The 25,463-nt window shown below is 48.8% G+C and overlaps 1 long non-coding RNA gene across 5 annotated transcripts in view; it reads left to right on the plus strand.

Annotated features, from left to right (window-relative positions):
• The window catches only part of LOC106834964 (uncharacterized), a 145,364-nt gene extending 132,264 nt beyond the window's left edge, over positions 1 to 13,100 (plus strand). For all 5 annotated transcript variants that reach the window (XR_011499554.1, XR_011499556.1, XR_011499555.1 and 2 more), the window contains 4 exons: positions 454 to 604; positions 941 to 8,474; positions 8,842 to 8,963; positions 12,909 to 13,100. This is a non-coding gene — a long non-coding RNA (uncharacterized lncRNA). The remainder of the gene's footprint in view (positions 1 to 453; positions 605 to 940; positions 8,475 to 8,841; positions 8,964 to 12,908) is intronic.
• Positions 13,101 to 25,463: the final 12,363 nt, after the last annotated feature.

Raw genomic sequence — 25,463 nt, forward strand, 5'->3', positions numbered from 1 at the left:
CAGGCTCAGGGCTGTCATCAAGTGTCTGAACTGAGTTTGTTAAAGCAAACTGAGAAACTTCCTAATATTGAGATGTTTCCCCTGGGAGCTGTTTGCATCTCAGCCCTTGTATTTGGTCTGCTATAGTGAGGATGTTTGGGGACACTTATCAATAAGCTGAACAATTTGCTATGGCCTGCTTGTGGTTTTAGGAGGACTGGCTGCCATCTCTGCAGCTTACTAACGGGAGACAGTTTAAGGACATGCGTAGACATAACTGAGTTCTTCCAGAGCAAGACTAGCTTGCAGCCACCTCAGAATTTAACAGGAGAGAAGCAACCCAAACCTGGCGCCCCTCCCAGGAGATTTCTCTGCCTTGCTAATGGGACCCAGCAATGTGCATTTCAATTCCTGGCGGGGGTTTTCTGCCGAGTCTGACAACTCTGTAATGGTCTTGTTTGCTACCATTCACAGGGCATCAGGCGCTCCACCTACTCTGCCTAGTCCCCCACGGCGACGGTGACAGCTGAGAGAGGAAGGAAGCCCCCGCGGCCGCCCCACCCCTGGGCTACTCTGCTCTGCACGGCCTTGGCCCGTCCTGCCGTGGTGCCTAATTAGACCTCAGGTTTAGCTCAATTAACATCTTGAGCCTTTAGTTTATGGCTAAATCTACATACATTGTAATCTAAAAGCAAACATTTGCCTTTGCTAGCTCTAATTTATGCATAGAATCAGTTTACTGTTCCTGTCTTAATTATTATTTTTTTAATAGCTTTGCAACAGAAAATCAAGCCTGCTGAGTTTTATATTATACTCTGCAACTTATTTTCTTGTGTTTTTTAACGTAAAACATCTAATTAATCCATGTAATCTGAATACTTTATGTTTAAACCTTTCATACTCATAAAACAAACAATGAAAATGTAGCTAATTTGTATAGAAGCTTTTTTTGTCTTGTCAGATACATCAGCAAAGACATGGTGAGAGCGTGAAGACTTTGAAACAAGAAAATGAATGAAATTCCATCACAAGTATGTTAAAGGAGCTTTACCGCCTTAGGAAAAAGTTAGTATTTCAAGAAAGAAGTTCAGTTAACAGTGCCCGGGAGGGGAACCTTTCTTCCTTCAACCTTAGTTTCAGAAAGCACTTGCCCGAGGGGGCCCCTTTGGCCCCAGCACAATTGGGTGAGGGCCCGACAGGCAGGCAGCCCTAGGCACAGGTCACAGGCCCAGCAGAACCAGAGTCCGCCTGCCCCCAGCCTCCCTTCTCCTCGGCACAGTCTGCCGATCACCTTGTGAGCAGCCTTTCTTCTCAGCATCCCCGCCTTGACAGACTGGTGAGCCAGGACAGGGCTTGTCCGCGGCCCCTCATCTCGCCAGTGAAGAAGCCAGGAGAAGATCTGAGAGCTACCTGATCCCAGTTCCTTGGCATGAGGAAAATCCCCTCGGACCTCAGTCTTGAGTACAAAAACCCTTGAAGCAGCTCTGAGGTGAGAGAGGGCGCTGGAGGCAGAGGAAGGGCTGCGTAACACCACCGCGCGCCAGCACCACGGTCTCCTGGTCCGGGCGCATCTCTTGCCTTTGCAGACACGTCTCAATTTGGCCATGTCCACCAGCCTCCTGAGCCCCAGCCTTGTCAATCCCCACACCTCGCCCTGGCTGGGGATTCAAATCCCAAGAAAGAAAGAGGCTATTTAGGTGCAAATATCCCTAATGAATAAAGAGAGGAGGTTCACTTGCCAGATTATTTAAGGCAAGTTGTCTAAGCCATTTCTCTTTAGCCAGCACGTTGGTCTCGGGGCCTGTAAGGGACATGAGCAGCTCTCAAAAGCCTGGCTCCAGAACTCTCCTGGAACCAGAGCCTGTAAGGAGGAATTGACGAGCAAATTACCAATTATTACTGCAAAAACGTCTCCAAACGGGATATGGGGAAAGCTCCTGGGAATAGGCTTATCTGACTAGACTCTTTCCAGCAGACAGATTCTAAACTGGCCATGTCACCAGGGGACTGAGGGTGAGGAAGTGGCCAGATGGCACTGGCAACTCCATGGACATTTCCTGCCTCACTGGGCTCCTCCCTAGCCCCTGCTGGTGGATGTCTGCAGGAGGGCAGCTTGCAATTCCCTGTCTCCACCAAAGCCACCTCTGCCTACCCGGTGCGCTGCCATTGGCCAAGAGTGGTTGGTCAGTGTCCAGGTTGACTAGATGCTGACTGGCCTCGAAGACTGTGTCTTGGTACTTCTCCAGTTTGGCTTTATAACAGGCTGTGATGGAAAGGAAGAATCACAGGGCGGGGCCTCCTTTCCTTGTCTGCCCTTCTCACCTCTGCTCCAGTATCAAAACATTTTGGAGACTCCGCATAACAGCAGCTAGCAATACTTTTATTATCTGTTGTTTGAGGAACACAAAAGGACAAACAGCGATATAAATATGGAAGGCATCCATCTACAGACAGGGCTTGGTATACACGTGGATCCGTGAACTCCCAGCAATAATGCCCCCATTCATCCATGCAGCCAACATTTACTGAGTACTCAGTACGTGCCAGGCCTTGTGTTAGATGCTGGGGCTACAATGAGGAGTAGGACATGGCCCCTGCCTTCTAGGAGTGCGCATGGTCTTTGAGAGAGTTCCTATCACTGGGCTGAAATCAAGGGGTCAGCAGGGCTGGTCTCCCTCTGCAGGCTCCAGGGGAGGATCCTTCCTTGCCTCCTGCAGCTTCCGGAGCCTCCAGGTATTCCTGGGCTTGTGGCTGTGTCACTCCAATCTCTGCCTCCATCTTCCCAAGGCTTTCTCCTCTGCATTTCTCCTCTTCTCAGGACACTTGCCATTGGATTTAGGGCCTACCCGGATAATCCAGGATGATCTGTTCTTGAAATTCTTACCTTAATTACATCTGCAAGGACACTTTTTCCAAGTAAGGTCACATTCACGGGTTCCAGGTGGACATATCTTTTGGGGGCCGCCATTCATCACACTACAGTATGAACATTAGGAGTATAGGGGAGCCCACATAGTCTTCCAGGCTGTTTCCAATGCTTCTCAGAGCTTGCTGCTACTGCTGTGGTGTTTGACCAGGCCCCCCCACTACAGGGCTGATGGGTAGCAGGCAGTCTATACATCACCTGAATTCTGGTGTGTTAGGTACTGGAATCTGCATTGCCTCTGAGCTGGTTATGTCTCTCTGTCAACCACAAAGCTTCCTCAGGAAAGGAAAAAAAGTAAAAGAGAAAGAGAAGAAAAATGTCCCATGCAGAGGAGATAGATAGGTAGATAGATAGATAGATATTCCTCCATTCAGCCACAGAGGTGTTTTCCCAAAGTCCAGTCTGGCTCCTGCCGTTGCGCACAAGCCTTTGATGACTCTCTGGTGCCTGTGAGATGCTGTGTGAGCTGCTAGGTCTGGCCCTCAACATCACATGGACCCAGCCTCCCTCTGCGGCCACCCTCTCCCCAACCCCCCTCCCATCCTCACACAGGTCTGTATCGCAGGCTGGCCCCTTTGCCCCACAGAATATCCTGCCCTCCTCTGCCCCCAGGCCCCTGCTCACTTCATCCTCACCGAGGATACTTTTCCACACCTGCCCACCTTCTTTCCAGCTCTCCAGGCTCAGCTCAAACCCCACTTCCAAGAACCCTTCCCAGCCTCACAGAGCTGAGAATGACTCCCTCCCTCTGCTCTAGTCCCTTCCCTACGGTCCATTCAAGATCATGGTTGGCCTTGTGGACAACTCACTTAACCAGGAGTCTCTTTCGCCCTCTAGGGGATGGAGTTGAACTTGCCCTCTGGTCCCTGACGCCTCACACATGGTAAGATAGGCAATGGATTTTTGTTGGATAGAATTGAAGGCGAGGTGTGCATCTTATTGCTTCCTCCATTGCTTGTTGGCAAGGAAATTAACCAATTCCAAGAGAGGGCATAAAAAGGCAGGAAAATCAACTGAGAGAGAAGAGATCCAGAGTCACCCCACATAGCAGACTCAGGATTTGAAGATCCTGAGTTCTGCCCGGGCCTCTCCTGCTACTCCTTCTCTGCAGGCTGCCCAGTCCAGGTGTCTCAGGCATCCCCCTTTTCTTGGAGCAGGGACTTGGGGTTCATTCTGTTAACACCTGAGATGAGTGAAGATATTGCTCAGGTGGCCTCAGGCTTTGCAGATGTCTCCAAAGTCGCCTTCCTGCTTCCTCCTTACTTTAGCCAAGGCTGGACCATTTCCTTTCAGCTCCTCTAGCTGCTGGGAAAGTAAGGCCCCCAAGGCCACGGCTAGATGTCATACCCAAACCCCTGGAGTCTGTCTCCAGAACCTCCCTGATTTAGCCCCCCTTCCCAGGTTCACAGCCCCTGGGGCAGCCCTCCTGAGCCACCCACCTCGCACCTTGCCCATTTAGGGACTTGCTGCCTTTGTCCACAGCTTCTTCTCAGCCCCTCAGCCTCTTCACAGCTGCTCCCATAGGAACATCAGCGCAAGGACTTCATCCTGCCGTCACTTTGGTGTGGGGAGGGGACAGAGCATGAACTCTGACATCAGCCCTGGGTTTGCGCCCCAGCTCTGCCTTTCACTAGCTTATGATCTGCTCTGAGCCTCAGTTCCCAGTGAACTCATTCATTCACTTACTCAGTAAAACCAAAAAAACCTTTATGGAGCACCTACTGGGTACCAGGCCTACTATGTGCTATCCATTGGGAGTACAGCAGTGAAAAGGACAGTATCCCTGCCCTCCAGGAGCTCCCTTCTTGATCCTGCAAGGTGCCAGCCATGTAAATAAGCATAATAGAAGGAGACAAAGGATATGATGTTGGGGCCCCATGCTGTGCTCTGATGTGACTGCTGAGCTCCTAAAAATGTCCCACTCGCAAGTGTTATATTATGAAAACATAGCAAAGGGCTAGGGGCTAGAGAATTCTGGACTTGCAATAAAAAACCATTTTTTTCCTGCAAGGATTTTAATAAAAAAGATTTTTTAAAAAATAGTTGTGGGTATACTTAGTTTTTGCAAGCTAAGATAATCAGCTGCTCCAAGTGGACAGAACATACGTGAATACCACCGAGCCCATCCTGAACAGCACAGAAAGCCAAAGTCAAGTTTCTCTACTGCCCAAATACTGCCTGTCCCCAATTTTGAGATAGTGTGATTGATAAGATGCAAATAATTTAATAATAGTTTTTCAGGAAGAAATAAAGAAGAAGCAAAACTCCATTGAAGGTGCCCACGGATAGTGATGAGTACCGCAGTATTACCATGTACAAAAGCATGCTGCTCAGAAAATTCTCTTTGCGGCCCAGCTCCCAACCGCCAGAGGCCAGAGGTGTGGCCAGCCACTCGGCTAGCACAGGCCCCTTCGTCCATCAATCACAGGCGACACTTCCTCCCTCCCACCCCCATAGCCCCACTTCCCAACTCTGATCATGTCATAACCAAGAGGAAGCTGCATAATGCAACTAAAGCGTCCTAGTGCTGCCTTGCTGTCCCATGGGAGTCACAGCAGGAGGAATGCTTGCATGCAAATGGAGGACAAGGGGAAGCAGCAGCCACATCCCTCCGTGCGAGGGCTCCAAGGCCTGGGCCGCAGTGGCAACAGACACTTGAGAGCAGAGGGAGAGAAATATTTAGGAAGTGAATTGACAAGATTGGTTGTTGAGAGGTTGGGGAGAGAAAAGAGAACGGGGGAGTCAGGGGTGTGCCCAGGTTTCTCGCCAGTTACTGAGACATGCGCCCCAGGAGAGAAAACCTGGTATTGGGTTGGGAGCCCCAGGGCTGGATCCACCAAAGGCTCCTGCTTTCCTGTGGGGCCAACTCTGTGGTGTTTTGGGAGGGAACAGGGAGGCTCAGAGGTCTGGGTTAGGCTGGCCCTGTCCCATCCCTCTAGGGTTAGATCCAGAAATGCATCTTCTCTCTCCTGAACCTGCAAAGACCACATGCTCTTTGTGCCTCTTAAAGCCCTTATCACGACGTTCATTTCTGTAGCCTGCAGTTGATCCAGGCTACTGGCGGGCCCCCCATCAGCAGCCCAGCAAGTGGCCCCCCACTGTGCTGGTCCACCCAGGGGCAAGGCAGGCCTGTGGTCCCCCCTGTTGGGGCTCCCATCCCGGTTCCTGCGCGGTGGGCCCAGGGGAAGGGCCTGCTTTGTCAGGGTGTGGTAGCAGTGCAATGGGCTCATGCTCTGAGCGCATCTAGGACAGTGCCTGCCTGGCCCTTGCATCTACCAGGGGAAGTGTTACCTTTGCTGCTGGTAATGGTTTCTTCTCCTTTTTCCCTTCTCCTTCCTCTTTTTCCATCCTTCCTCTCCTTGGTATTGCTGCTACCATGTGGCACCGTACGTGTGTTGGTTTCCTGTGACTGCCATAACAAATTATCACAACCTTGGTGACTTAAAACAAAAGAAACGTATTCATTTATGCAGAAATTTATTTATGTATGTATTTATTTATTTCTTCTCTCACAGTTCTGGAGGCCAGAGTCTGAAATCAAGGTGTCGGCAGGGCCGTGCTCCCTCTGAAGACTCCAAGAACCGCCTTTTCCAGCTTCTGGTGGCCCCAGGCATTCCTTGGCTTGTGGCTGTGTCCCTCCAATCTCTGCTTCCATCTTCTTCCCTGTGTGTCTCAGATCTCCTTTTTCCTCTCTCTTATAAGAACCCCTGTTGCTAGATTTAGGGCCAACCTGGATAATCAGAATATCTCATCTTGAGACCCTTAACTTCATTACATCTGCAAAGATCCTTTTATAAATAAGGTCACATTTACAGATTCCGAGTGGACCTATCTTTTAGGGGGTCAACACTCAACACACTATAGTATAAATATTAGGATTTCCCATCAACACTAAGATCACAGGCCACATCACCTGCGTCTTCTCTGGGCCAGGCCTCTGCAGAGCACCCACAGACCTAAGTGCCCACAGCCGGGACAGGAGGCCAGACCACAGCTTAGATCAACTCTCCGGAACTCATGGGGAAAGCGGTCCTGGAGATCAGGTGACCCAACCCCGTCACTAGCCTGGCAGGGGAAAGGGAGGCCCCCAGACGAGGCCTTCCCGGGGTAGGCAGGCTCTTCCCTGAGATCTCCCTCCTGCTGCCTCTCAGCAGGCCTTGAGAGGGCATCTCGTGAGTGCCTGGGCAGTGCTCGCTGCTGGGACAATTGTTACATAAAGCCCCCCTCTCCCTTGTGGTCTCTCCCGGCAGCCGCAGGCGTCATCCTGCTCCTGCTCCTGCTCTCGGGGCTGCCCAGACTTCGATAAGGGGATGCAGAGGGTTCTCCCATTGCCCGACAGCCCAGAGACACACACACTAGCAGGAGGCAGTGGACCCTGAAGCTAAAGTCCTGGGTTCGAGCCCTGACTACCAGGCCTGTTATTTCAGGCCACTTCATTGAGGTAAAATGGCAGCAGTAAGCCTAATCAGGTTGTGAAGCACTTGCAGCGAGGGAAGTGGAAACGTTTTGCAACCTGCAAGGGGCCCTGCAGGAGGCACTCATAGAGATGCAGGGCCACTCCTCCCACCCGCATGGCCTTGGGGCTGGGACTGATCTGTCTCCTGTATTAGATGGCACAAACTGTTGCCCCTCATGCTGGGAAAAGCAAGGACTGAGGAGAAAGCGAGGGCTGCGGGGGAGGACGGTGAGGGGAGGCCCGTGCAAAGCTCAGCCCCCCTCGCACATTTCTAAGAACACAGTGATGAGCCAGAAAAGAGAAAGACCATGTCTTTCACCAAAGGGGGGAGGGGACAACCCAGTGACCAATTTCGGTGATTAGCTGCAAGAAGAGGGCCCTTTATTCCAGGCGTGTGTATGCCTTTTAATTTCCTCTTGTGGGTTCCTGAGGGGGCCCAGTAACCGTGCAATTGGTATTCCTCGCCAGCCTCGGAGGATGTGGACACTCTCTCGGAGATGGCTCCAGGTGGTACGGAGTGCCACCTGCACTCCCAGCTTCCCGATTAGCTGCTCTGCACCAAGCTCCTCGGGGCAGGGGAGGGGAGGCAGCGGACCGGACCGGGTCTGCCCCCGGTTCAGATGGGTCTTCTCCAGGCTGGAGGCAGCAGCAGCCAGGTCCGAGTTGACCTTGGCACCTTCCCTGCTTTGTGCGAGACAAAATAAAAAATGTACAATTGGTGACAAAGGGACATGACCCCCTTAAGCAATTGTAGGCCCAGAAGTTACAAAGCAGGCCAATTAGGGGGCGGTGATTTGCATTACAAGAAGACCCTTTGCTTCATACTAGGAGTTCTCAGTGGGCTGCAATAGGTTGCGCCCCAGGGGGGTTAAAGATTCAATTTACAGAACAGTGATTCGCCCACAACTCTCCCACAGCACGCCCCTTTGTGTAAACGAGTGCATCTGTACTGACTTTTGACCAGCCTCCCAGTCCTGAGATTTGTTGTTTCGCAAACGACACAGGCAGTCCTTACACTAGCTCACACGCACACACGCCTGCTTTGCCGTGCCCTGCCAATTTCTCAAAAACAGAAGATGCGGCTCCTCCCCAGGCTGGCACCTGGCTTTGAAGGTAAACATGGTGGCCAAGTGCCCGGGCCCAGGAAGGGAGGGATGTTGGGGGGCTAAGGGGAGCGTTGGTTGGGTAAGGCCTGAGTTGGTCCCGCTGGGCCACCAGCCATTTGCGGGGCCTATTCCCTCTTTGAGGCCTTTAGTGTCCATGTTTATAGAACAAGGAAAGATTGATACAGTAATTTCCAATGGCACTTCCAGCTTCACCATTCCAGGAGCTCCACTCTGGGGCTGGCTGAGTGGCCCTGGGGATGCCCTGGACCTGTGACGTGGGATAAGGATATTGCCCTGGATAATGCCCAGAATAATGGCAAGGGGGAAAATGAAATATGCTTGTGAAAGTAGTTTAGATATTGTCCCTTTTACAGATGTTGGAGATGCGGCTGATGGCCTGTGTTCCTGTAAAGAAGGGCATCTCAAAGTCACCTGCCGCGCCATCTAAGTGCTTAGATGGCCAGGAACCTGCTCGGTGGAACAGCCCAGTGCAGAGGTATTCTAGGGATCAGCTTGGCAAGCTCTGTGAGGTTTCCATTCCAACCAGTGCCCAATGGAAGTACACTCTTTCCCCTACCTCGTGAAATTTAGAGAAAAGTAGAATCCCAAAACACAAAGTTTGAGTTTCACAGAACTTAACTGGACCAAAGTTTGGAATATAGTAGGAGCTTAAGGAAATGACTTGGAAGTGCCCATTAGAAGTTGAGTTTTGAAATGAAAACCAATTGTTCATGCTTGCCCAGGCTCTGCGACTCAACTCGAAAAGCAAGGGTGCTGGAGTCACTGGGATGGGGGGAGGGGATTGTGTTGTCAGCAGCTCTTACGTAACCTTGTGGTGCTGCTGGCTGGAGGCCCCGAAACTTTGACCCCCGCCATTGCTCAAGTTGAGAAGCAGTTCATACACACCCTAAAGATTCAAGGTGATTTTTAAAAGTTCTGAAATCCAAGCCTCAAGCACAGAGTTGTTCTCAGAGCTAGGAAGTTTGAGGAACTTAAAATGAACTAGGAAAAAAGGCAAAAGAGGAAGAGCTAGAACAGAGAGATCGAGAAGCTCAGAAGAAGGGAGATGGGGAAGGGGAGAGAAGAGAAGAAATGCCAACATTTCCCGATGATTTTAATTTTCACTTAACAAAGCACCAAGGGGCTGTCATCCATTACACTTCCCCATGCCCCGCTCCGTGACCACAGGTAGGGCCCTCAGGGAGGGAAGAATGTAGAACTCACTTCTTCCGGCCCCAACCAGATCTGCCTACTGCTGTGTGGGCACTAGGGAGGGAAGAGCCCTGACAATTGCCAAGGGCCTCCTCTCTCTGAGGGGAATGGCCAATTTTCACCCCCACCAGAGGGTGAGCGCTGCTCCAAACTCCCCTCCTGGATTGTACTTACCTCAGTGCCACAGGAACCTGGAGTCAGACAGAGGCCACCTCACATCAGCAGGGGCACCTAGGACTCAGTGAAGGAGGCAGTGACAGACTGCAGAAGCCATCACTCCAGTCTCAGTCGGCAGGTCCTCATGCAGTCCGCAAGGGGCTGAGCATCCCAGCCCCTGGGCTCAGGGACAGGCCATGGCCTCCATGCTCCTAGTCCCTTCCTTGAAGGGTCGGATAAGTCACATGACGAGCCTCAAGCAAGGGACTTTGAGCTGGTGGCTCCCAGCAGCCTCCTGTTCCTGAACCATCATCGTCTCCTCCCGAAGTCCTCCCATCCTCTGCCCCTGCCTGTGCCATCCCTGGGGAAGCTTTGCCAAGAGCAGAGGCGGCCTTCTGCCTCTGTCTGGGTGATGAGAGGACTGGCCTCTGTCCCAGCTTTGCCATTAGCCGACCAATCAGTTTCCCGTGGCTGCTGTAAGAGATTACCACCAACTTAGTGGCTTAAAATAATGTAAATTTACTCTCCTCGTTCTAGGGGGCAGAAGCCCAAAGTTAGTTTCATTTGGCTAAAGTCAAGATGTCAACAAGCTGGCTCCTTCTGGAGGCTCTGAGGGGAGAATCCATTTCCTTGGCCTTTTCCAGCTTCTGGTGGCTGCCTGCATTCCTTGGCTCGTGGCCCCTTCCTCCATCTTCAAAGTGCATCACTCCAACCTCTGCTTCTGACATCACGTGGCCTTCTCCTCTTCTGTCTGTGTCAAATCTCCCTCAGCTTCCCTCTTATAAGGACACTTGTGATGGCATTTAGGGCCCATCCAGAAAATTCAGGCTAATCTCTCCTTCTCAAGATCCTTTATTTAATCACACCTGCAAAGTCCCCTCTGCCGTATAACATTCACTGGTTGCAGGGATTGGGACATGGACATCTTTGGGGGCCAGTATTCAGCCTCTGACACGAGGTATGGGTCTTTGGGCAGCTAAGTTGCCTCACCTCTCTGAACTTTAGAATTCTCATTTGTACAAAAGGGATGAGGCTCCTGTCCTGCTGACCTCTGGGCTTAATGAGAGGTTCCAGAGAGGTGGTAGAGGTCATGGCTTTTTGTAAAATGTTAAATGAAGACCGGTATAAGTACTGAGGTTCGTTCTTGTTGCCTTTTCTGTGAAACTGAGGTCCCCTCAGTTCAGTCACACACAGCCCAGAAACTCTGCCTCCACAGCCTTCTCCAGGTGTGTCTTGATAGATGCTCTCCAAGTTGAACTTTAGGCAGACTGGCTCCTCCCACCCTGTCACAATGAGTGACAGGGAGAGTGGAAGGTCCTTCGGTGGGTGGCAGCCATTTTGGCTTTGATCCCAGGCACTGTCGAGTGATCATCTCAGTTGGCCAAAGTTTCCCTTCCCACTCTGCTGTGTGGTGGTTCCAGTGAGGCCCACATGTTTATACATCATAAGGATAAAGCCCTAAGCACAGTGGTTGGCACAGAGGAAATGGCACACAATCATTCTTCTCTGAGAAGCAGTTAAAGCAGCCTGTGCTCGTCACCCCTTTGGTACTTCTGGAACCATCCTTTACTTCCATAAGATCACGACCAACAGCCACAGTGGCAAGGCATGAGTACTTCTTGGCGTTGGTGCCATCCTGGCCCTCTGCCATTTGCTGTCCACGGTCACTTTGGTGGATCAGGCCTCACTGTCAGTCTCCGCCGACCAGCCTGACTGGGGGCAGGTCACAGTTTGTCCAGCAGCGGATAGGAGGTAGGCAACGGCTGGCGAAGGCTGTATGGAGACATTGACAAAACACCCTGGGCGCATGGCTTCAGCTGGCTCCTGGGGCTTGGCAGACACCGTGCAGATTAGCAGCAAGCTTTCCAAGGGAAACAGTTGTCTCTACCCAAACCCAGGGGAGTTGCATCTGCTCCCACCTTGGAGGGGCTCAGCTAAGCCTGTGAGAAACTGAGAACAGGAAGACTCTTTCTGAACATGGCCTTCCGACTCCTTCTTCATGCCAGCGTGGAGACGGGATCAGGCCGGGGCAGGGGGGGCGGGGGAAGGCAGGGGAGGGGGGGAGGATTGGTAAGGAGAACTTGGCCATTATTCCCCAAGACAGCCAGGCTGGCAGCTTTCTCTGTGGGTGCTGCCCGTCCCAGTCCTGGTCTCTGACCTTTTCCTGAGGGGCCCTGACATCTACAAAGCACAGCACCATTTCCCAGGGCCTTCTCCAGCCATCTTCATCACTGCGGTGCCCTACAGACCTGAAGAAAGGCAGGACAGTGACACTTTTTCCATTTTACAGGTCGGGAGACGAGCCAGGGGGAATTAACCTGCCCAGATCACACACACGCACATGGAACTGGCAGCAGACTTCCCATGCCCAAACCCAGTCTTTGGATTGTGGTCTAGCACTGTCTGTCTGAATGCAGGAGGCCACACAGCACTGTTGGCTGAAACGTTATCAGCTTATTCTCCTTGTGCATTCTGCATGCGATTCCACGCATACTCATTTCCACTCTAGAGCAGCCCTGTCGTTTGGAAGGCCCGCTCCACGTGATGTGCCCAATTACTTTGATGTCTGAATTAGTCATTCTGTTTCTCTAACAGGTAACTGAAGCTACCTTTTGCGTACTTGTTTGCTTGTTTCTATTGGCTTGATTTTTCTTCTTTATGGACTGTGTAAGCCAACTTGACATCCGTTACAGACCCCAAGTTGGTAGGTGCACACAGTCTTCTGCGTGGTCCGACCCCAATACAGGTATAGACTCTGGAGATAAAAAGACTTACTTCTCTCAAGATTTAGGGGTGGGGAAGCTGCACCCTCCTAGAAAAAACTTAAACGTCAATTTGTAGACAACCTGGGGGAGCAGGACGCCTTGTGCGGGACTTAATTTGGAGTGGGGGTGTGGTCCTCAGTAATGCAGTAACATAGGAACACAGTCCTGTTTATTCTAGAGTGGCAGTTCCAACAATGTGGTCCAGGGACCCCTGAGGGTCCCTGAGACCCTTTCTGGGGCCTACATGACCAAAACTCTTTTCACAATAGTACCAAGATATGTTTCCCTTTTCCCCTCTCCTCACCCAGTTTCGCCGTGGATTTTTCCAGAGACAACACGATGTGATATCACAACAGATTGAATGCAGAAGCAGTTACAAGAATCCAGCTGTCTTCTATTAAGCCTGACATTAAAGAGATTTACAAAAACGTAAAACAATGTTGCTCTTCTTACTAATCGTTTTTGTTTTGGAAAATATAGTTATTTATGTTAACATATAATGGGTTTATTATTTTTATTTTAAAATGAATTAATAAATATTTTAAAGTTCTCTCAGTTTCAATTCCTAAAACTGTAAATATCTATAGATAGAGAGAGGCCACATGAGCAAGAGCTCTTTGGGCTCCTCAATGATTGTTAAGAGTGTGAAGGGACCCTAAGACCAAAAAGCTTGAGAATTTCTGTCCTAGAGAAACAGGAGGCCCTTCCATTGGACACCTGCGGACACCGTGTAGGGCAGGAAATTGCCCAAGGTCACCCAGTGATTTCTTAGCAGAAATGGGACTTCAATCCATGTCTTCTGAGTGCTCAAGTCTGGATTTCCAGAGTATTTTTATCAAAAGCTTCAGTGGCTCGGCTTTGGGGCAGGGACCTAAATGAATAACGCACCATACTTTCCAGAGCTACCAAATACTTGAGATTCCAGTGAGTCTCAGGGCTTTACCCACAAGGGGATTTCATCCACCTACTACCTTGAAGAATTAGGTGAGGGAGAGAAACTCACCCAGACCATGCATTGAGCCAGTAGCCCAGCAGAACCAGAATAGGCTTCCAACCCCGGTCAGGGCCCCTCCTAGAGACTGTTGCTGCTGCGTGGGAGACTCCGGTCAGCCGAAAGACCCTCCTCGTGACAACAAAAGGTATTAAAATTGGCCAGGACCCATCAGTAGACTCTGAAGACTCTTGAAAAGGCTAAATGCCCCTACATCAGTCCTCTCCCCAGCTCTGTCCACAAGAGATATCAGTTATACCTTACCTCACTGCTCTGATTGCTCCTGCATCCAGGAGTGGGAATTTACTAAAGACCTGCACCTACAACAGTATCTCATGGCATTGAGAATGTCTGAAATCTGCACACGCCAGGTAGCTCCCTTAAATGCCCTTGTTCTTTCATCAATTTCCACACCACCACCATGTAACCTGTGTGCACAGATTGTTAAAAAGTGCTGTCTCCGTGCTCTGTGGGCCCTTCAGTCAAACCTCATTTGATTTTAATAGCACTGAGGCCCTTGTGTTATTCCAGACATCAGACTGTCTGAGCTGCAGAATTGACATGCGCTTCCTCTCTGAATTGTTACCGAAAGATGAGAGGGGAGGGACTGTGATTTGGGTATACTTATGGTTCACGCTAGTAATGAAGCGCCAGCCACATACTCATTAAACACTGTGGCTTTTAAACAAGCTTGACATTCGAGCATTCTTGCTGGTCCACTTCCAGCCCATTTGCAAATTGAAAAGGGAGCTGTTGAATCTTGCTTTGCGATAGACGACTACCGTGGCATCCTGGCCTGGAGTTTCCAATTTACCAGTCTTGGCCGTGGGTCAGGTGGAGCTCAGCATTGCAGGAGGACCGGCTGAGGGAGAAAGGAGAGTGCACTCTGGAAGAGGAGGGGCCCAGTCTCACTACTCCCCTTGACATGTATCATTAACTATTAATCGAGAATCATTATTTTTGTGGATTTGTCACAATTGCCTTCTACAACTGGCTTCCTCAATGCTGTGCTAATTATCCGTATGTGCTCCGAGGCACATTTGTGAATGCCAATCATTTATTTCCAATTTACATAATCACAGAGGGCTGTTGAAAAGGGAAATGCTTTAGAGTCAGTGCATTAGCATTGGCCTCCAGATCATTTTACGCTCTGACTTGACAAGTCCATTCCTATCATAAATAAACTTAACCTTTTGCATCCCTGGAGCAGGCAGGGAAACTGGCAACATCTCTGCAAGGGTCATTTATCTCACATGATCTACCAAGTTAGGTGCTCTATTGTGCTTTTATTAAAAAAACAAAATAGATGCAACTTCCAAAGCTGACAGAAGAAGAAACAGAAAATTTGAGTAGTCCAATATCTATTGAAGAAATTGAATATTAATTAAAAACCATCCCACAAAGAACCTCCAGGCCCAGGTGGATTCCCATGTGAATCCTTCCAGACGTTTAAGGAAGAAATAACACTAACCTTACATAAGCTCTAGCAGAGAACAGAAAAAGGGAACACTTTTTTTTTTGATGAGGCCACTATAACCTTAATTCCAAAACCTGACCAAGATATTACAAAAAAGGAATATTATAGACCAATTTGTCTCATGAACATATTTTCACAAAGCTTTAATAAAATATTAGCCAATGAGATCCAATATATATACACAAATAATATTTATTGATATATTTATTTAGATACAGATATATAATCTATACATATATCCTTATTCAAATTCTATTCATATATATGCCCATATATATATATTTTCATATATATGTATATATACACATATCTGAGTGTGTGTATGTGGAGAAAGAGAGAGAGAAAGAGAGAGCATTTCACATTCATGTTCTTTCTGGTGTTTTCAGGAATCACCTCCTTGTACTCTAATTCTTGACCTAATGTCCACTTCTGGGGAAACACAATCTAATTCCATAACGAATTGAGGTTTATTCCAGGCATGCAAGGGTGGTTTAGTATTAGAAAATAAATCAATGTGATTAAATATTAACCAAGAAAAAGGAGATAAATCATACAACTAATTAAATAGATTCAGAAAAGCATGTGACAACATTCAATAGCCATTCATGATAAAACAAACAAAAATCTCTTAGCAAACTAGGAATAGAAGGGAACTTTCTAATCTGATAAAAAGAAGTCAGAAAAAACTATAGTAACCGTCATAATTGACAGCAAAATATTAAAATCTTTCTCCATAGATTTGGAATGAGAAAAAGTTGCCCACTAGCACCACTTCTATTCCACATTGTACCAGAGGTCCAATCTAGTTCAACAGAAAATAAATCTGTTGGGAGCTGGCCCCGTGGCCGAGTGGTTAAGTTCGCGCGCTCCGCTGCAGGCGGCCCAGTGTTTCGTTGGTTCGAATCCTGGGCGCGGACATGGCACTGCTCATCAGACCACGCTGAGGCAGCGTCCCACATGTCACAACTAGAAGAACCCACAACGAAGAATACACAACTATGTACCGGGGGGCTTTGGGGAGAAAAAGGAAAAAATAAAATCTTAAAAAAAAAAAAAAAAAAAGAAAATAAATCTGTTACTCACAAACTACATGACTGGGTACATAATAGATCTAATAGAATCCACAGACAAACTATTAGAGTTCATAAAGTCAAAGTATAAGAATCAGTTGCATTTTTATATATCAGCAACAATAAGTAGCAAATAAAATTAGAAAAGTATCAAAAAATATCAAGTACTTAGAAATAAATCCTAGAAATAAATGACAGATGTGCAAAAATTCTAAACTGAAAACAAGAAAACATTGTTGAGAGAAATCACAAAGTTCTAAATAAAAGGAAGGAAATACCATTACTAATTGGTTGGAGGACCAAATACCATAAATATATCAATTTCGCTTACATTAATCCATAGATTCAATACAATCCCAATAAAAATCCAATTAGGCTTAAAAAATTTTTTTCACTGCTAGATATCAAGAATGATTTAATAGGGGTCGGCCTGGTGGCGTACTGGTAAGATTCATGTACTCCGCTTCGGCAGCCCAGGGTTCACAGGTTCGGATCCTGGGGACAGACATACACACCACCCATCAAGCCATGCTGTGGTGGTGTCCCACATATAAAATGTGGGCAGGTGGACACAGATGTTAGCTCAGGGCTAATCTTTCTCACCAAAAAAAAAAAAAGGATGTAACAAGACTGAGATATTGGTGCAAGGACAGTCAAAAGTCATTTTGAAAATGTAACAGAATAAAAAGTCTAGAAACAGCCCAACATATTTATTGTTACCTGCTTTATGAAAAAGATAATCTCTTCAATAAATTACTATGGGTCTGTTGAATATCACATGGGAAAAATACTCTGTGAGCTCCACCTCACATCATATACCCAAAACAATTCTAGGTGAAGTGTAAAAGGTAAAGGAAAAAATATTTAAGAGGAACATAGGAGAACATATTCGTGACTTTAGAGTAGGCAAAGATAGCTTAAAAGGGACACAAAATGCACTAACGATATTAAAAATATAATAAATTAAATTGCATTAAAATTAACTTTTGTTTATGAAAAAAACATTAAGAGTGGAACAGGCCATCCTCAGAGACAGGAGAAGACATTTACAATATATATATTCAGGTCCTTTGCCAAGTTTTCTATTGAGTGTCTGCCTTTTTCATATTGATTTGTAGGAATACTTTGTATCTTATATATTCCGGATAGTTTGAGATATATGTCCAGAATATGTATCCAAAGAACTATCTAGAATATATGAAGAATTCCTACAAATCAATAAGAAAAGGACAGACATCTCATTAGAAAATTTGGCAAAGGGACTGAATAAACATTTCACAAAAGAGGCTGGACGGCCAAAATGGCCAAAGATGTTCAACCTCAGGAGTCTTCAGAGAAATGCCAACTACAGTTACCACACAATCCTTCTGCTGCAGTGGACTCTGCTGTGTGCTTCCCGGGTTCCCCTCTCCCGTTCAGCACCCAAGCACGCATCTCCCCACTGCCTAGTGTTGACAGCTGACAGCTCTCAGCTGAGATTCCCCCTGCTGGTGATTGCCCTCGGCTGAAAAGAGCCACCTAGCCTGAAGCCATTTCTCTCCCCTGGGGAAGCCTGCATCCAATGACTAGTCCATGTGAGAAACGAAGGCTCATCCCTGGCCCCAATTGGGTAAAATTCTGAAGGGTCATTCCAGGTGCAGAGTTCTCCATGAGATTGGCTGAGATCTTTGGTGTGACTGCATTGCAATCCAACCTCTCCCCATGCCTAACCCTGCTCCCTTCACTCCCTCAAAGATACTGTTTCTGAGAGCACTCCCCGATAAACTTCTTGCCCGCTGACATTTCTCTTAGAGTCTGCTTCCCAAAGAGCCCAGCCTGGACAGCTACTCACCATCTTAGAATGGATAAAATGAAAGACAGATAGCACCGTGTGTTGAGGAGAATGAAGACCAACCAGAACTCTCATATGCAGATGTAGACCAATCGGACTACTCATACACTGCTGGTGGGAGTGTAAATTGTACAACCACTTTGGAAAACAGTGTGACAGTATCTACTACAGCTGAACACATATACATGACTCAACTATTTCACTACTAAGTATTATAACCAACAGAAATGTATATATGTGTTCACCAGTGGACGTGTACACAAACGGTCACAACAGCTTTGTTCACACTGTCCAAACTGGATATAGCCCAAATATCCATCAAGTGTACACGGGTAAATAAATAGTGGCATATTCACATTCAAATCTCACAAACATAATGTTGAGTAAAAGAAGTTAGACCCAAAAAAGAAAGCTCTGTGCGATTCCATTTAAGAAAAGTACAAAAAGAAGCAAACATTGGTAGAACTCGGAATAGTGGTTACCACCGGGGGTGGGGCAGAATTGGCGACTATGAGGGGCCCTATAGGGGTTTCTGGGGAGCATTAATGTTCTATTTCTTGATCTGGGTTCTGGGTATACGGTTGTGTCTCCACTGGGAAATTTATCAAGTTGTACACCCATGATCTGGGCACTTGTCTATGTAATACTTCAATAAAATAACCTTGAAAAGTATAAAGAACACGTGTACACACACATACATGTAGAAACGAGCAGAAGCACAGTCCCTGAGGTGGCTTTCCCATTGCTAACGTTCAATGTGGCGACTCCCCTCCTTCCCTCCCTCCTCCAGTCCTCATTCATTCATGTAGCTCCATGAGCCGCGGCCAGGCCAAAGTTGGAAGCCGACCATGTTTCAAGGCAGGCCAACCCCAACATTTGAGACTGGTCAGGCTCCCTGCTGTATTCATCCTGACTCCTGAGGCCTGGGCTGGGCTTCGGCAGCAGGGCAGCCTGGCTAGTTGGGGGTTGGAGGGACACTTGAACCAAATCAGAGGTTTCATACTCACCTGCCTTGGCTTATTGATGGGCAATGTCGGGGCAGGCATGGTTTTGTCATTACTGAGTGGGTGGCAGCTTGAGAGGGGAGACAGTTCCTCCTGATGAGTCAGCCAAGATGCAAGCAGGGTACTTGGTGTTGATGAAAATAAAAAGCCTTCTTCCTTGCCTATTGGAAAGTTTCAGTGGGTACACTCTTTGATAAATGGTCACAGTAATGAAATTCACACTCTTTAATCACAAGGGCTATAACTTAATTAAAAACACATCGAGGATTGATTTGGGCTGGAGAGCTCTCCCAGTTGCTGGGCTTTATTAAATTCGGTGCTTCTTCGCTCCGCCTCATCTGACATGTTTAAGTACGGAAGTCAATGGCTGAGGAGCTGTCACTGTCCTGATGGGATGACCCAGCTTTGGGGCCCTGAGCAGACCAGGCTGAAGGGAAGTGGGGGCCAGGGTACCTAGAAGAGGGGCTCAGGGCCACAACCCCTCCAGGTGTTGGCCTGTGGCATCTTCCAGACAAGCTGTAAGTCAGAGTCTTCGCTGTTCTGAGTTCAAGGTGAGGCTCTCCTTGAGTCCACTGACGGGTTCCTCGGGAGACATCCGGTGTTAGGGAAGCCGGTTTAATGTTCACAGTCAACTTGTGAGACAGGAATTGTTGCTGTTCCCATTTTACACCTGTGGAAACCTAGGAAGGACAAAAAGGGATAATGACGTGCCCAGAGGGCTGTGGAATGCAAGCTCTGGGCAGACACCATTCATATACCACCTCCAACAGACACACCGCTCCATACAAACATAGATGTACTTCCCTCACGTCTATACCTGGGCAGATACACCTGCAAAGAGACACACACCTATACACTCAGCTGCACTCCTAACACACGTGCACACAAGCATGCACTGAAATCTATACACCTTCATATACCCAGTCAAATATATATACACATACCTGTGCAGATACGTCTGGGTACAGGCACACCTCCACACACTCACACGTATCCACACTTCCCCACACACCCGCATGGCCTCCCCACATCCACACTTGTGCAGATACACCCAGTCAGAGACATACATCTACACACCCATACACATTCACACCCCCACATGCATACACGAACATCAACACCTGTGCAGACACACTCAGATATATGAACACATACACACATATACACACTGGCATCCAACGTACATGTTGTACACCCCACACCCACACCCATGAAGATATACTTGGGCCAGACACAATTTCATATACTCATACACATCCACATCACATGCACATCCACACCCAGACACACAGATGCATCTCCTCCACACATCCACACCCATGCAGATACACTGAGATACCTATACACACACACATCCACACACACACATCCACACCCATGCAGATACACCCAGATACCTACACACACGCACATCCACACACACACATCCACACACACACATCCACACCCATGCAGATACACCCAGATACCTACACACACACATATCCACACCTATGTAGATACACCCAGATAGACACATATCTGCACCACAAAGCACACACACACTTACCCTCATATGTACCTACAGACAGCTAAACACGTACAAGCCTCCCTCAGAGATGTTGCAGGTTTGGTCCTAGACCGTCACAATAAAGCAAGTACCACAATAAAGTGAGTCACATGAATTTTTTGGTTTCCCAGTGCATATAAAAGCTACGTTTACACTACACTGTGGTCTACTAAGTGTGCAAAAGCATCATGTCTAAAAAAACAATGTACACACCTTAATTAAAAAATACTTTATTGTTGAAAATGGTAACCATCATCTGAGCCTTTAGCAAGTCAGTCTTTTAACTGGTGGAGCGTCTTGTAAAATACATGATATCTGCACAGCACAATAAATCGAGGTGTGCCCGTACACATGCATACACAGCTGTGCAGGCACACCCAGTTATGGACACACAGCCACCCACACACATCCATACACATCCATATGCACGCACACTTGAACATACATGCACATACTTATACACACACATACTCATGCATATACACCATGCATACGCGTATGTCCATGTCCAGTCATGAACACACATAAATATACATACGTGTACATAAACAAATACGTGTGCATACCACATATACACACATTCACATACGTGCACACATATCGATGCACTCAAAGATAAACTTATACATGTGCATACACACATGCATATACACCCATGCACCTACGCACATACATGCACACAAACACACAACAAATATGTGTATGTGGGTGTGGAGGGTGTATGTACATATCCAAATATTGTATACACACAGCCATACTCACACACAGACACACATGTATAATGAACACACACATACTCACAAACGTGTACACACTCACACTCAGGCACTTCCACAGGCCATCTCTTAATGCCAAGCATGATAAGCACTTTCTAGAAATCTGTGGCTGAAGGACAGTCCTGAGAAGCCAGGCCTCCTTTGCATAATGTGTGCTCCCTGCCCACCTCTTCCCTGCAAACCGTGGTGATGGCCTGGCCCAGCAAGCTAGCTGGGGGCTGATGGGGGGGCGCTTCCCCTCCTCTCCTGAGAAAGCAGTGGGGTCAGTATCTCCCTTGGCTACCCAGCCTGCCTGTCACATCAGCAGTGCTTCCTCCAGAAGAAACCGTGTCATCATGCTGGGGGGCCCTGGGAGCTTTCCTAGATCAATGACAGCAAGTGGCAGGAGACCAGAAAACAATGCTAGAGAGGGTGATGGAGCTGCAGTCATACAGGGCCTGTGGCCTTGCTAGGGAGCAGGGCCTTTGTGCTCAGTGTCACCAGGTGCCATTCAAATATTGGAGGTGGGGGAGAGACGTGGTCAAGTTTGTGTTTGTGAGGGATCCCTCTGGCAGCCTGTGGAGAATGGTGAGAGGCATGCAGTCTGGAAGTGGAGAGGTCAGGGTGGGGGCTGGCACAACCATCCAGGCACAAATGAAGGGAGCCTAGGCCATGGGGGGTGGGGGGGGGGTGAAGCGACAAGTAGTGAGCTGGCTGGAAGAGAGTCTGGCGACACTTGGTCATGCATTGGGTGGGGGCATAAGGGAGAGAGAGGGAGAAGTGAAGGATGATATCTAGATTCCTGGGGTGGGTGACTGGGTGAGGCTGTAGAGGTGGGCAGGGGCCAGGCCAGGCAGGCCCCACTGGCCATGGGAGGGGGCTGGGACTGGGGCTTTATCTGGGGGCTGTGAAGAGCCATTGAAGGGTAGGAGCTAAGGAAGGGGATGTGTTGCATTTATGAACATCAGAAGGTTACTGGGAGGGACCAGATGAATGATCTGGAGAGGCAGGTATGGCACTCAGGCATAATTTGTGCCAGCTTGAGGGAGAGATAGGGCTATCAGACAGGAGCCAGCAGAGCTGGTTCCTGCCTAGTACCTCAAGGCAGCTCACCAGGACCACACAAGCAAGGTGGCCCTTGCCAGGCTCCACCTGGAGGCCAGAAGTCGGAAATCAAAGTGTCGTCAGAGTTGATTCCTTCTGAGGGCTGTGAGGGACTATTCGTTCCAGGCCTCTCTCCTACCTTTGGCAGCCTCAGGCGTTCCTCAGCATGTAGGTGGTATTCTCATGTCTTCACATAACCCTTCCTGGATGTGTGTCTTCATGTCCAAAATTCCCCCTTTTATGAGGACACTGGTCCTACTGGATTAGGGCCCACCCTAATGTTACTGAATCACGTTCATTTTGCCCACCACACAATTATGCCAATCGCCGAGACAATAAGTTTGCAAAGAGAAAGGGTTTAATCACAAGGCAGCGAAGTGAGGAGACAGGAGAACTAATCTCAAATCCACCTCTCCACAAAATGGGGATTAGGGATACTTATGGGATAAGGGCGCCAGTTGGTCTGAAGTGTGGAGACAGATGACTGGAGATAAGGAGAAATGAGGTAATTGATGATCTGCGCAAGCATAGTCAAGCTTCATGGCTCTTCATAGGACTCATGTTCACAAAATGGGGGTGTTATCATGATCTGAGGGTGAAGTTTTGGCTCCTTGACGTCAGAGTGTCATCTATAGGTCATCCACGCAGGCCCAGTTGATGAGTTGGTGGTCTTAACCAGCCTGAACTGGACAAGGAGTCGCATCTCAGTTCCTGAAAAACTTAAGCACCCGTTACCATGGTGACCCAGGCATCAGAGATGCTATCCACAGGGTAGGCTTTAGTGATGCATTATCCAACTACTTTTGCAAACAGACAACTAACTGAGGATAGTTAAAGCAAGTTGGCCCCTGCTTTCACTAATGACCTTATCTTAACTTGTTAACTTCTGTAAAGATTCTATTTCCAAATAAGGTCACATGCTGAGGTACTAGGGGTTAGGACTTCAACATCTTTCAGGGGGATGCGATTCAAACCATATCACTCATCTAGGCTCAGCTGTGAGCAGGAACTCGTGGGACCCCTCCCGGGTTGGGGCAGCAGGGGTAGAAGAGAAGCAAACTGCTCCATCCAGGCTGGGCTTGGGAAAGAGAGGTGCCTGGGTCCTAGGAGCAAAGTTCTGCCTGGGATAGACCTTCACCAGAAGCCTGGGACCCCAGCGCAGGGCAGGCCTCAGAGGAGGAGAGAGGGGAGAGCGAGCAGAGGCTGCGCAAGGGCGTGGGACAGAAAGACTGCGCGCTAGTCACTGCCAGGAGAAGAGGGGTGCAGGCAGCACTTAGTCAGCGTAGAGAGAGCCTCAGCCAAGCACTGGCAAGCAGGGGCTGGCTTTGGAGGGAGTAGGCAGGAAGCCAGCAGGAGGGAGGCTGAATGAGTGGCAGCAGGAGCAGCCTTGAGGAAGCATTTCGGACTCTCCAGGTCTGGGGCCTGGGAGATGTGCGCTGACGACCCTTCCCTGGGCCTTTTCAGAAGGGAATGGGCATTTCTAGGCCAGTGGGCTAAGGGCTCTGACAGAGCGAAGCCCAGGTTGTGAGGGAACAGAGGAGAGGCGCCCAACACAGCTGACGTGGGTGAATGTGCACGTGGGTCTGTGTGTCCGTGTGCATGTAAATGGGGGCGCCTCTGGGTGCATGGGTCTGCGCGTGCAGCACCATGTACTGGACCACGTGTGCCTGCGAGCATGTGTGTGTGTGCGGGCAGGGGGCACAGGTGGTCAGGGAAGATTTGCCAGGGAAACTGCTACCTGAGCTGCAGCTAAGCTGGGCTTTAAAGCCCTCATAAAAGTATCAGGTGGCCTCCTGTGTTGCCCCTCAGCCACCTTAATCCCTCTCCACCTGTCCAGGACCCCTGGCTCTTCATCTCCCCAGATGCATCTCCTCCGTAGGCTGCTGTGGCTGGTGGGAGGCCTGCTGGGTCCCCGGACCGCCTGTGCGTGTGGTTGCTAAGCCTTCACAGGCCACGTTTCAGTCGCGCACATGCTAGCAGCTTGTTATTTGTTTTCTCACTCATAATTCAGAAAGAGCCTGGCTGCTAAACTGCACATGCTCACTTGGAATAGAGGTTGCCTGAGGCAAACAGGCCTGGAGTCTAGGCAAGAAACAGCCTGCGAGGACCAGGACCATCCAGTCCGCTGGCAGTGCCGGACTGGCTTTCTCCGTGAGGTGGAGAAGATCCAGGCTGCAGGCTGTCGGCCCAGAGTGAGAGTCGGAGAGACAGACCCCAGGTCTCTCTCCTTCGCTAGCTCTTGACCCTGGAAAAGCAGAGAGAGGCTCAGCTCACGCCTGTGGATCACACTTCAGTGTGAACAGGGACTAAATGGTTAGAGCCACCATTAATTTTCTCTCTAATAGAGGGAGGATGAGCCTTACCTCATCCTTTAAGTGTTAGTGGTTAGGGGACGAGCACCACAGGGGCTGAGAAGAGTCAATAGCCCAGGGCACGTGGCCCTTCTCAGGGGCCTCTCTCCAGTCATGGGATTCTGGCTGTGCCTGTTTGCTCATCCGCAGACGGGCCCCCAGCTCCTGTGCTTGTTGGGAGGGCCAGATGTAACGAGGGCGGGGAAGTGCTTCACGAACTGCTGAGCTCCGTGCAGATACAAGGGCTTTTTATTGTTTGTAAAGGGAATTGGGGTGTTGGAAAAGTAAGCATGAAGCTCAAAGAAGCAAATATTCATTCATAAGTCTACAGTAGGGCTCATAGACGCCCGGCACAGGGCCCCTCACGTCTCTTTCATCTTCCAAGCAAATGAATGCCCAGGTACCATCTGCCTCAGTCTTACTGTGTAACCTGGAACCTCCTAAAGAGCTGGCTGCATTCTGAATTCCCATCTCCAAAGTCTTTATACCTCAACAGCATTTTCCTTTTTCCAATGACACTTTCAAAGCCCCTTCCATTGCTCAGAATGCCAGAGGGAGGCAGCCATTTTGAATGCTTACTTTTTGCCCACGGTGCATTTGGTACAGTTATTTACCAAATTGATAACAAACTTGTGGCCCCACTGCACCGTTGCAAGTGACCACGTTGCTTTCTCCATTTGGAAACATCTTATCAACCTTCGAACTGTGTAGGTGCTTGATGGAAATGCTCC

This window comes from Equus asinus, chromosome X, assembly GCF_041296235.1.
Source record: "Equus asinus isolate D_3611 breed Donkey chromosome X, EquAss-T2T_v2, whole genome shotgun sequence".
NCBI lineage: Eukaryota > Metazoa > Chordata > Mammalia > Perissodactyla > Equidae > Equus > Equus asinus.